The sequence below is a fragment of the Phyllobates terribilis genome, unplaced genomic scaffold (assembly GCF_046119375.1).
Source record: "Phyllobates terribilis strain yellow unplaced genomic scaffold, ASM4611937v1 Scaffold_505__1_contigs__length_1300667, whole genome shotgun sequence".
NCBI classification, from domain to species: domain Eukaryota; kingdom Metazoa; phylum Chordata; class Amphibia; order Anura; family Dendrobatidae; genus Phyllobates; species Phyllobates terribilis.
The window spans coordinates 862,004-873,843 of NW_027363265.1; the positions used below are offsets into that span (position 1 = coordinate 862,004).

The 11,840-nt window shown below is 44.9% G+C and overlaps 9 non-coding genes across 9 annotated transcripts; all 9 read left to right on the top strand.

Moving 5' to 3' along the window:
• The first annotated feature begins 952 nt into the window (after positions 1-952).
• LOC141231308 (U2 spliceosomal RNA) lies at positions 953-1,143 on the top strand. The gene has a single exon (XR_012297721.1). It is a non-coding gene; the product is annotated as a U2 spliceosomal RNA (small nuclear RNA).
• Positions 1,144-2,264: 1,121 nt separating this feature from the next.
• On the top strand, positions 2,265-2,455 carry LOC141231121 (U2 spliceosomal RNA). Its single transcript, XR_012297532.1, has one exon. It is a non-coding gene; the product is annotated as a U2 spliceosomal RNA (small nuclear RNA).
• Positions 2,456-3,576: 1,121 nt separating this feature from the next.
• On the top strand, positions 3,577-3,767 carry LOC141231310 (U2 spliceosomal RNA). The gene has a single exon (XR_012297722.1). It is a non-coding gene; the product is annotated as a U2 spliceosomal RNA (small nuclear RNA).
• A 1,121-nt stretch (positions 3,768-4,888) lies between these two features.
• Positions 4,889-5,079, top strand: LOC141231123 (U2 spliceosomal RNA). The gene has a single exon (XR_012297534.1). It is a non-coding gene; the product is annotated as a U2 spliceosomal RNA (small nuclear RNA).
• Positions 5,080-6,200: 1,121 nt separating this feature from the next.
• Positions 6,201-6,391, top strand: LOC141230959 (U2 spliceosomal RNA). The gene has a single exon (XR_012297392.1). It is a non-coding gene; the product is annotated as a U2 spliceosomal RNA (small nuclear RNA).
• A 1,121-nt stretch (positions 6,392-7,512) lies between these two features.
• LOC141231311 (U2 spliceosomal RNA) lies at positions 7,513-7,703 on the top strand. Its single transcript, XR_012297723.1, has one exon. It is a non-coding gene; the product is annotated as a U2 spliceosomal RNA (small nuclear RNA).
• A 1,121-nt stretch (positions 7,704-8,824) lies between these two features.
• On the top strand, positions 8,825-9,015 carry LOC141231124 (U2 spliceosomal RNA). Its single transcript, XR_012297535.1, has one exon. It is a non-coding gene; the product is annotated as a U2 spliceosomal RNA (small nuclear RNA).
• A 1,121-nt stretch (positions 9,016-10,136) lies between these two features.
• On the top strand, positions 10,137-10,327 carry LOC141231092 (U2 spliceosomal RNA). The gene has a single exon (XR_012297505.1). It is a non-coding gene; the product is annotated as a U2 spliceosomal RNA (small nuclear RNA).
• Positions 10,328-11,448: 1,121 nt separating this feature from the next.
• Positions 11,449-11,639, top strand: LOC141231125 (U2 spliceosomal RNA). The gene has a single exon (XR_012297536.1). It is a non-coding gene; the product is annotated as a U2 spliceosomal RNA (small nuclear RNA).
• The last annotated feature ends 201 nt before the right edge of the window (positions 11,640-11,840 follow it).

Below are 11,840 nucleotides of genomic sequence, written 5' to 3' on the forward strand. Positions count from 1 at the left end.
TTCAGCAACTGTGCATTGCATTGCCATGTAATGTAATGAAATGCTATCTTTCTAGCTCTCCCTTTTTACTTCCTTTTGGATAAACAGACATATTAGGCAAGCATTTTGGAGCTTTCACCTAAATAACTACAGGTGGTGAGATAAGCTGCACAATATAATTGACCTTTCAGTATATTGTTGCACACACACCATCTATTTAGCAAATGCCCTTGTTATCAACAGCAGCCTTTTAAACTCACCTGAGCTAACAGGTATGTGCGCTGGTTACTCTGCTGCGCTTAAAATTTCTTTTTTGGTTTGCTACAATGCCTTTTCTGAAACGTTGTCTCCCTCTGCTGGAACACTGACTTCTTTCATTTAATGCCTGCAGACAATAAAAGAGAACCCAACCCAAAAAGTTTGGTTGATTAGTCTGTGGCATTCTGTTAAACTGTTGCTTATGGCGGTCTCTGTGAGCTTCTCAGCGACATTCAGCCAGCCAGGTATCCTGCCTGCAGTAGATGGAATGTGGCAATGGAACGCTGGCTGCGCGTGTCATAATAGGCTCTGAGCCTTTATATACCTGTGCACAGCAGCAGCCACCTTCAGTCTGCTGCTGGACAGCCAGCAGCAGCAGCAGCAGCAGCAGGAGAGGTATGTAATCAGCAGCCCTCCTGCTAAGGGTAGACAGCTGCTCGTTCCACCCCACCCCCCGCCTTAATTGGTTCTCCTCCCTTCCAACGGTGTTGAGGCGGGTGGGAACAGCAGGGGGTGAAGGTGCTGTGTTTAAAGAGGTGGAGTTATGCAGATCTAAAACGCGTGGATTGCAGCAGCAGCAAGCCGAAAAGTGCAGGCATGTAAGGGATCTAGAGGTTGACAACATGTCTTCTTAACGGGAGTCCAGGAGCTCATCTCCACAAATGGACTTTTCAGGATCCTTGGGTGGCTCCGTAGTTTGAAACCAATTCTGGTTATCGCTTCTCGGCCTTTTGGCTAAGATCAAGTGTAGTATCTGTTCTTATCAGTTTAATATCTGATACGTCCCCTATCTGGGGACCATATATTAAATGGATTTTTAGAACAGGGAGATGGAAAAAGAGCTTGCTCTGTCCACTCCACGCATTGACCTGGTATTGTAGTATCTCCAGGACCGGTGCACCCCTTCTTTAATGCAGTTTCTAAAATCAGAAAGAATTGAATTCAATGTTTTTTGTTCATTTTGCTTGTTTGTCGGATTTTGGGATGGACTCTTTGGCTTTGCTTTTCTTCTCCTCATTGGATTTTTCATGTTCAAAGTTGCAGAAGCCAGATTACAAGCTCATTTTGGTTCAACTTCAGCAACTGTGCATTGCATTGCCATGTAATGTAATGAAATGCTATCTTTCTAGCTCTCCCTTTTTACTTCCTTTTGGATAAACAGACATATTAGGCAAGCATTTTGGAGCTTTCACCTAAATAACTACAGGTGGTGAGATAAGCTGCACAATATAATTGACCTTTCAGTATATTGTTGCACACACACCATCTATTTAGCAAATGCCCTTGTTATCAACAGCAGCCTTTTAAACTCACCTGAGCTAACAGGTATGTGCGCTGGTTACTCTGCTGCGCTTAAAATTTCTTTTTTGGTTTGCTACAATGCCTTTTCTGAAACGTTGTCTCCCTCTGCTGGAACACTGACTTCTTTCATTTAATGCCTGCAGACTATAAAAGAGAACCCAACCCAAAAAGTTTGGTTGATTAGTCTGTGGCATTCTGTTAAACTGTTGCTTATGGCGGTCTCTGTGAGCTTCTCAGCGACATTCAGCCAGCCAGGTATCCTGCCTGCAGTAGATGGAATGTGGCAATGGAACGCTGGCTGCACGTGTCATAATAGGCTCTGAGCCTTTATATACCTGTGCACAGAAGCAGCCACCTTCAGTCTGCTGCTGGACAGCCAGCAGCAGCAGCAGCAGCAGCAGGAGAGGTATGTAATCAGCAGCCCTCCTGCTAAGGGTAGACAGCTGCTCGTTCCACCCCACCCCCCGCCTTAATTGGTTCTCCTCCCTTCCAACGGTGTTGAGGCGGGTGGGAACAGCAGGGGGTGAAGGTGCTGTGTTTAAAGAGGTGGAGTTATGCAGATCTAAAACGCGTGGATTGCAGCAGCAGCAAGCCGAAAAGTGCAGGCATGTAAGGGATCTAGAGGTTGACAACATGTCTTCTTAACGGGAGTCCAGGAGCTCATCTCCACAAATGGACTTTTCAGGATCCTTGGGTGGCTCCGTAGTTTGAAACCAATTCTGGTTATCGCTTCTCGGCCTTTTGGCTAAGATCAAGTGTAGTATCTGTTCTTATCAGTTTAATATCTGATACGTCCCCTATCTGGGGACCATATATTAAATGGATTTTTAGAACAGGGAGATGGAAAAAGAGCTTGCTCTGTCCACTCCACGCATTGACCTGGTATTGCAGTATCTCCAGGACCGGTGCACCCCTTCTTTAATGCAGTTTCTAAAATCAGAAAGAATTGAATTCAATGTTTTTTGTTCATTTTGCTTGTTTGTCGGATTTTGGGATGGACTCTTTGGCTTTGCTTTTCTTCTCCTCATTGGATTTTTCATGTTCAAAGTTGCAGAAGCCAGATTACAAGCTCATTTTGGTTCAACTTCAGCAACTGTGCATTGCATTGCCATGTAATGTAATGAAATGCTATCTTTCTAGCTCTCCCTTTTTACTTCCTTTTGGATAAACAGACATATTAGGCAAGCATTTTGGAGCTTTCACCTAAATAACTACAGGTGGTGAGATAAGCTGCACAATATAATTGACCTTTCAGTATATTGTTGCACACACACCATCTATTTAGCAAATGCCCTTGTTATCAACAGCAGCCTTTTAAACTCACCTGAGCTAACAGGTATGTGCGCTGGTTACTCTGCTGCGCTTAAAATTTCTTTTTTGGTTTGCTACAATGCCTTTTCTGAAACGTTGTCTCCCTCTGCTGGAACACTGACTTCTTTCATTTAATGCCTGCAGACAATAAAAGAGAACCCAACCCAAAAAGTTTGGTTGATTAGTCTGTGGCATTCTGTTAAACTGTTGCTTATGGCGGTCTCTGTGAGCTTCTCAGCGACATTCAGCCAGCCAGGTATCCTGCCTGCAGTAGATGGAATGTGGCAATGGAACGCTGGCTGCGCGTGTCATAATAGGCTCTGAGCCTTTATATACCTGTGCACAGCAGCAGCCACCTTCAGTCTGCTGCTGGACAGCCAGCAGCAGCAGCAGCAGCAGCAGGAGAGGTATGTAATCAGCAGCCCTCCTGCTAAGGGTAGACAGCTGCTCGTTCCACCCCACCCCCCGCCTTAATTGGTTCTCCTCCCTTCCAACGGTGTTGAGGCGGGTGGGAACAGCAGGGGGTGAAGGTGCTGTGTTTAAAGAGGTGGAGTTATGCAGATCTAAAACGCGTGGATTGCAGCAGCAGCAAGCCGAAAAGTGCAGGCATGTAAGGGATCTAGAGGTTGACAACATGTCTTCTTAACGGGAGTCCAGGAGCTCATCTCCACAAATGGACTTTTCAGGATCCTTGGGTGGCTCCGTAGTTTGAAACCAATTCTGGTTATCGCTTCTCGGCCTTTTGGCTAAGATCAAGTGTAGTATCTGTTCTTATCAGTTTAATATCTGATACGTCCCCTATCTGGGGACCATATATTAAATGGATTTTTAGAACAGGGAGATGGAAAAAGAGCTTGCTCTGTCCACTCCACGCATTGACCTGGTATTGTAGTATCTCCAGGACCGGTGCACCCCTTCTTTAATGCAGTTTCTAAAATCAGAAAGAATTGAATTCAATGTTTTTTGTTCATTTTGCTTGTTTGTCGGATTTTGGGATGGACTCTTTGGCTTTGCTTTTCTTCTCCTCATTGGATTTTTCATGTTCAAAGTTGCAGAAGCCAGATTACAAGCTCATTTTGGTTCAACTTCAGCAACTGTGCATTGCATTGCCATGTAATGTAATGAAATGCTATCTTTCTAGCTCTCCCTTTTTACTTCCTTTTGGATAAACAGACATATTAGGCAAGCATTTTGGAGCTTTCACCTAAATAACTACAGGTGGTGAGATAAGCTGCACAATATAATTGACCTTTCAGTATATTGTTGCACACACACCATCTATTTAGCAAATGCCCTTGTTATCAACAGCAGCCTTTTAAACTCACCTGAGCTAACAGGTATGTGCGCTGGTTACTCTGCTGCGCTTAAAATTTCTTTTTTGGTTTGCTACAATGCCTTTTCTGAAACGTTGTCTCCCTCTGCTGGAACACTGACTTCTTTCATTTAATGCCTGCAGACTATAAAAGAGAACCCAACCCAAAAAGTTTGGTTGATTAGTCTGTGGCATTCTGTTAAACTGTTGCTTATGGCGGTCTCTGTGAGCTTCTCAGCGACATTCAGCCAGCCAGGTATCCTGCCTGCAGTAGATGGAATGTGGCAATGGAACGCTGGCTGCACGTGTCATAATAGGCTCTGAGCCTTTATATACCTGTGCACAGAAGCAGCCACCTTCAGTCTGCTGCTGGACAGCCAGCAGCAGCAGCAGCAGCAGCAGGAGAGGTATGTAATCAGCAGCCCTCCTGCTAAGGGTAGACAGCTGCTCGTTCCACCCCACCCCCCGCCTTAATTGGTTCTCCTCCCTTCCAACGGTGTTGAGGCGGGTGGGAACAGCAGGGGGTGAAGGTGCTGTGTTTAAAGAGGTGGAGTTATGCAGATCTAAAACGCGTGGATTGCAGCAGCAGCAAGCCGAAAAGTGCAGGCATGTAAGGGATCTAGAGGTTGACAACATGTCTTCTTAACGGGAGTCCAGGAGCTCATCTCCACAAATGGACTTTTCAGGATCCTTGGGTGGCTCCGTAGTTTGAAACCAATTCTGGTTATCGCTTCTCGGCCTTTTGGCTAAGATCAAGTGTAGTATCTGTTCTTATCAGTTTAATATCTGATACGTCCCCTATCTGGGGACCATATATTAAATGGATTTTTAGAACAGGGAGATGGAAAAAGAGCTTGCTCTGTCCACTCCACGCATTGACCTGGTATTGCAGTATCTCCAGGACCGGTGCACCCCTTCTTTAATGCAGTTTCTAAAATCAGAAAGAATTGAATTCAATGTTTTTTGTTCATTTTGCTTGTTTGTCGGATTTTGGGATGGACTCTTTGGCTTTGCTTTTCTTCTCCTCATTGGATTTTTCATGTTCAAAGTTGCAGAAGCCAGATTACAAGCTCATTTTGGTTCAACTTCAGCAACTGTGCATTGCATTGCCATGTAATGTAATGAAATGCTATCTTTCTAGCTCTCCCTTTTTACTTCCTTTTGGATAAACAGACATATTAGGCAAGCATTTTGGAGCTTTCACCTAAATAACTACAGGTGGTGAGATAAGCTGCACAATATAATTGACCTTTCAGTATATTGTTGCACACACACCATCTATTTAGCAAATGCCCTTGTTATCAACAGCAGCCTTTTAAACTCACCTGAGCTAACAGGTATGTGCGCTGGTTACTCTGCTGCGCTTAAAATTTCTTTTTTGGTTTGCTACAATGCCTTTTCTGAAACGTTGTCTCCCTCTGCTGGAACACTGACTTCTTTCATTTAATGCCTGCAGACTATAAAAGAGAACCCAACCCAAAAAGTTTGGTTGATTAGTCTGTGGCATTCTGTTAAACTGTTGCTTATGGCGGTCTCTGTGAGCTTCTCAGCGACATTCAGCCAGCCAGGTATCCTGCCTGCAGTAGATGGAATGTGGCAATGGAACGCTGGCTGCGCGTGTCATAATAGGCTCTGAGCCTTTATATACCTGTGCACAGCAGCAGCCACCTTCAGTCTGCTGCTGGACAGCCAGCAGCAGCAGCAGCAGCAGCAGGAGAGGTATGTAATCAGCAGCCCTCCTGCTAAGGGTAGACAGCTGCTCGTTCCACCCCACCCCCCGCCTTAATTGGTTCTCCTCCCTTCCAACGGTGTTGAGGCGGGTGGGAACAGCAGGGGGTGAAGGTGCTGTGTTTAAAGAGGTGGAGTTATGCAGATCTAAAACGCGTGGATTGCAGCAGCAGCAAGCCGAAAAGTGCAGGCATGTAAGGGATCTAGAGGTTGACAACATGTCTTCTTAACGGGAGTCCAGGAGCTCATCTCCACAAATGGACTTTTCAGGATCCTTGGGTGGCTCCGTAGTTTGAAACCAATTCTGGTTATCGCTTCTCGGCCTTTTGGCTAAGATCAAGTGTAGTATCTGTTCTTATCAGTTTAATATCTGATACGTCCCCAATCTGGGGACCATATATTAAATGGATTTTTAGAACAGGGAGATGGAAAAAGAGCTTGCTCTGTCCACTCCACGCATTGACCTGGTATTGCAGTATCTCCAGGACCGGTGCACCCCTTCTTTAATGCAGTTTCTAAAATCAGAAAGAATTGAATTCAATGTTTTTTGTTCATTTTGCTTGTTTGTCGGATTTTGGGATGGACTCTTTGGCTTTGCTTTTCTTCTCCTCATTGGATTTTTCATGTTCAAAGTTGCAGAAGCCAGATTACAAGCTCATTTTGGTTCAACTTCAGCAACTGTGCATTGCATTGCCATGTAATGTAATGAAATGCTATCTTTCTAGCTCTCCCTTTTTACTTCCTTTTGGATAAACAGACATATTAGGCAAGCATTTTGGAGCTTTCTCCTAAATAACTACAGGTGGTGAGATAAGCTGCACAATATAATTGACCTTTCAGTATATTGTTGCACACACACCATCTATTTAGCAAATGCCCTTGTTATCAACAGCAGCCTTTTAAACTCACCTGAGCTAACAGGTATGTGCGCTGGTTACTCTGCTGCGCTTAAAATTTCTTTTTTGGTTTGCTACAATGCCTTTTCTGAAATGTTGTCTCCCTCTGCTGGAACACTGACTTCTTTCATTTAATGCCTGCAGACTATAAAAGAGAACCCAACCCAAAAAGTTTGGTTGATTAGTCTGTGGCATTCTGTTAAACTGTTGCTTATGGCGGTCTCTGTGAGCTTCTCAGCGACATTCAGCCAGCCAGGTATCCTGCCTGCAGTAGATGGAATGTGGCAATGGAACGCTGGCTGCGCGTGTCATAATAGGCTCTGAGCCTTTATATACCTGTGCACAGCAGCAGCCACCTTCAGTCTGCTGCTGGACAGCCAGCAGCAGCAGCAGCAGCAGCAGGAGAGGTATGTAATCAGCAGCCCTCCTGCTAAGGGTAGACAGCTGCTCGTTCCACCCCACCCCCCGCCTTAATTGGTTCTCCTCCCTTCCAACGGTGTTGAGGCGGGTGGGAACAGCAGGGGGTGAAGGTGCTGTGTTTAAAGAGGTGGAGTTATGCAGATCTAAAACGCGTGGATTGCAGCAGCAGCAAGCCGAAAAGTGCAGGCATGTAAGGGATCTAGAGGTTGACAACATGTCTTCTTAACGGGAGTCCAGGAGCTCATCTCCACAAATGGACTTTTCAGGATCCTTGGGTGGCTCCGTAGTTTGAAACCAATTCTGGTTATCGCTTCTCGGCCTTTTGGCTAAGATCAAGTGTAGTATCTGTTCTTATCAGTTTAATATCTGATACGTCCCCTATCTGGGGACCATATATTAAATGGATTTTTAGAACAGGGAGATGGAAAAAGAGCTTGCTCTGTCCACTCCACGCATTGACCTGGTATTGTAGTATCTCCAGGACCGGTGCACCCCTTCTTTAATGCAGTTTCTAAAATCAGAAAGAATTGAATTCAATGTTTTTTGTTCATTTTGCTTGTTTGTCGGATTTTGGGATGGACTCTTTGGCTTTGCTTTTCTTCTCCTCATTGGATTTTTCATGTTCAAAGTTGCAGAAGCCAGATTACAAGCTCATTTTGGTTCAACTTCAGCAACTGTGCATTGCATTGCCATGTAATGTAATGAAATGCTATCTTTCTAGCTCTCCCTTTTTACTTCCTTTTGGATAAACAGACATATTAGGCAAGCATTTTGGAGCTTTCACCTAAATAACTACAGGTGGTGAGATAAGCTGCACAATATAATTGACCTTTCAGTATATTGTTGCACACACACCATCTATTTAGCAAATGCCCTTGTTATCAACAGCAGCCTTTTAAACTCACCTGAGCTAACAGGTATGTGCGCTGGTTACTCTGCTGCGCTTAAAATTTCTTTTTTGGTTTGCTACAATGCCTTTTCTGAAACGTTGTCTCCCTCTGCTGGAACACTGACTTCTTTCATTTAATGCCTGCAGACTATAAAAGAGAACCCAACCCAAAAAGTTTGGTTGATTAGTCTGTGGCATTCTGTTAAACTGTTGCTTATGGCGGTCTCTGTGAGCTTCTCAGCGACATTCAGCCAGCCAGGTATCCTGCCTGCAGTAGATGGAATGTGGCAATGGAACGCTGGCTGCACGTGTCATAATAGGCTCTGAGCCTTTATATACCTGTGCACAGAAGCAGCCACCTTCAGTCTGCTGCTGGACAGCCAGCAGCAGCAGCAGCAGCAGCAGGAGAGGTATGTAATCAGCAGCCCTCCTGCTAAGGGTAGACAGCTGCTCGTTCCACCCCACCCCCCGCCTTAATTGGTTCTCCTCCCTTCCAACGGTGTTGAGGCGGGTGGGAACAGCAGGGGGTGAAGGTGCTGTGTTTAAAGAGGTGGAGTTATGCAGATCTAAAACGCGTGGATTGCAGCAGCAGCAAGCCGAAAAGTGCAGGCATGTAAGGGATCTAGAGGTTGACAACATGTCTTCTTAACGGGAGTCCAGGAGCTCATCTCCACAAATGGACTTTTCAGGATCCTTGGGTGGCTCCGTAGTTTGAAACCAATTCTGGTTATCGCTTCTCGGCCTTTTGGCTAAGATCAAGTGTAGTATCTGTTCTTATCAGTTTAATATCTGATACGTCCCCTATCTGGGGACCATATATTAAATGGATTTTTAGAACAGGGAGATGGAAAAAGAGCTTGCTCTGTCCACTCCACGCATTGACCTGGTATTGCAGTATCTCCAGGACCGGTGCACCCCTTCTTTAATGCAGTTTCTAAAATCAGAAAGAATTGAATTCAATGTTTTTTGTTCATTTTGCTTGTTTGTCGGATTTTGGGATGGACTCTTTGGCTTTGCTTTTCTTCTCCTCATTGGATTTTTCATGTTCAAAGTTGCAGAAGCCAGATTACAAGCTCATTTTGGTTCAACTTCAGCAACTGTGCATTGCATTGCCATGTAATGTAATGAAATGCTATCTTTCTAGCTCTCCCTTTTTACTTCCTTTTGGATAAACAGACATATTAGGCAAGCATTTTGGAGCTTTCACCTAAATAACTACAGGTGGTGAGATAAGCTGCACAATATAATTGACCTTTCAGTATATTGTTGCACACACACCATCTATTTAGCAAATGCCCTTGTTATCAACAGCAGCCTTTTAAACTCACCTGAGCTAACAGGTATGTGCGCTGGTTACTCTGCTGCGCTTAAAATTTCTTTTTTGGTTTGCTACAATGCCTTTTCTGAAACGTTGTCTCCCTCTGCTGGAACACTGACTTCTTTCATTTAATGCCTGCAGACTATAAAAGAGAACCCAACCCAAAAAGTTTGGTTGATTAGTCTGTGGCATTCTGTTAAACTGTTGCTTATGGCGGTCTCTGTGAGCTTCTCAGCGACATTCAGCCAGCCAGGTATCCTGCCTGCAGTAGATGGAATGTGGCAATGGAACGCTGGCTGCGCGTGTCATAATAGGCTCTGAGCCTTTATATACCTGTGCACAGCAGCAGCCACCTTCAGTCTGCTGCTGGACAGCCAGCAGCAGCAGCAGCAGCAGCAGGAGAGGTATGTAATCAGCAGCCCTCCTGCTAAGGGTAGACAGCTGCTCGTTCCACCCCACCCCCCGCCTTAATTGGTTCTCCTCCCTTCCAACGGTGTTGAGGCGGGTGGGAACAGCAGGGGGTGAAGGTGCTGTGTTTAAAGAGGTGGAGTTATGCAGATCTAAAACGCGTGGATTGCAGCAGCAGCAAGCCGAAAAGTGCAGGCATGTAAGGGATCTAGAGGTTGACAACATGTCTTCTTAACGGGAGTCCAGGAGCTCATCTCCACAAATGGACTTTTCAGGATCCTTGGGTGGCTCCGTAGTTTGAAACCAATTCTGGTTATCGCTTCTCGGCCTTTTGGCTAAGATCAAGTGTAGTATCTGTTCTTATCAGTTTAATATCTGATACGTCCCCAATCTGGGGACCATATATTAAATGGATTTTTAGAACAGGGAGATGGAAAAAGAGCTTGCTCTGTCCACTCCACGCATTGACCTGGTATTGCAGTATCTCCAGGACCGGTGCACCCCTTCTTTAATGCAGTTTCTAAAATCAGAAAGAATTGAATTCAATGTTTTTTGTTCATTTTGCTTGTTTGTCGGATTTTGGGATGGACTCTTTGGCTTTGCTTTTCTTCTCCTCATTGGATTTTTCATGTTCAAAGTTGCAGAAGCCAGATTACAAGCTCATTTTGGTTCAACTTCAGCAACTGTGCATTGCATTGCCATGTAATGTAATGAAATGCTATCTTTCTAGCTCTCCCTTTTTACTTCCTTTTGGATAAACAGACATATTAGGCAAGCATTTTGGAGCTTTCTCCTAAATAACTACAGGTGGTGAGATAAGCTGCACAATATAATTGACCTTTCAGTATATTGTTGCACACACACCATCTATTTAGCAAATGCCCTTGTTATCAACAGCAGCCTTTTAAACTCACCTGAGCTAACAGGTATGTGCGCTGGTTACTCTGCTGCGCTTAAAATTTCTTTTTTGGTTTGCTACAATGCCTTTTCTGAAATGTTGTCTCCCTCTGCTGGAACACTGACTTCTTTCATTTAATGCCTGCAGACTATAAAAGAGAACCCAACCCAAAAAGTTTGGTTGATTAGTCTGTGGCATTCTGTTAAACTGTTGCTTATGGCGGTCTCTGTGAGCTTCTCAGCGACATTCAGCCAGCCAGGTATCCTGCCTGCAGTAGATGGAATGTGGCAATGGAACGCTGGCTGCGCGTGTCATAATAGGCTCTGAGCCTTTATATACCTGTGCACAGCAGCAGCCACCTTCAGTCTGCTGCTGGACAGCCAGCAGCAGCAGCAGCAGCAGCAGGAGAGGTATGTAATCAGCAGCCCTCCTGCTAAGGGTAGACAGCTGCTCGTTCCACCCCACCCCCCGCCTTAATTGGTTCTCCTCCCTTCCAACGGTGTTGAGGCGGGTGGGAACAGCAGGGGGTGAAGGTGCTGTGTTTAAAGAGGTGGAGTTATGCAGATCTAAAACGCGTGGATTGCAGCAGCAGCAAGCCGAAAAGTGCAGGCATGTAAGGGATCTAGAGGTTGACAACATGTCTTCTTAACGGGAGTCCAGGAGCTCATCTCCACAAATGGACTTTTCAGGATCCTTGGGTGGCTCCGTAGTTTGAAACCAATTCTGGTTATCGCTTCTCGGCCTTTTGGCTAAGATCAAGTGTAGTATCTGTTCTTATCAGTTTAATATCTGATACGTCCCCTATCTGGGGACCATATATTAAATGGATTTTTAGAACAGGGAGATGGAAAAAGAGCTTGCTCTGTCCACTCCACGCATTGACCTGGTATTGCAGTATCTCCAGGACCGGTGCACCCCTTCTTTAATGCAGTTTCTAAAATCAGAAAGAATTGAATTCAATGTTTTTTGTTCATTTTGCTTGTTTGTCGGATTTTGGGATGGACTCTTTGGCTTTGCTTTTCTTCTCCTCATTGGATTTTTCATGTTCAAAGTTGCAGAAGCCAGATTACAAGCTCATTTTGGTTCAACTTCAGCAACTGTGCTTTGCATTGCCATGTAAT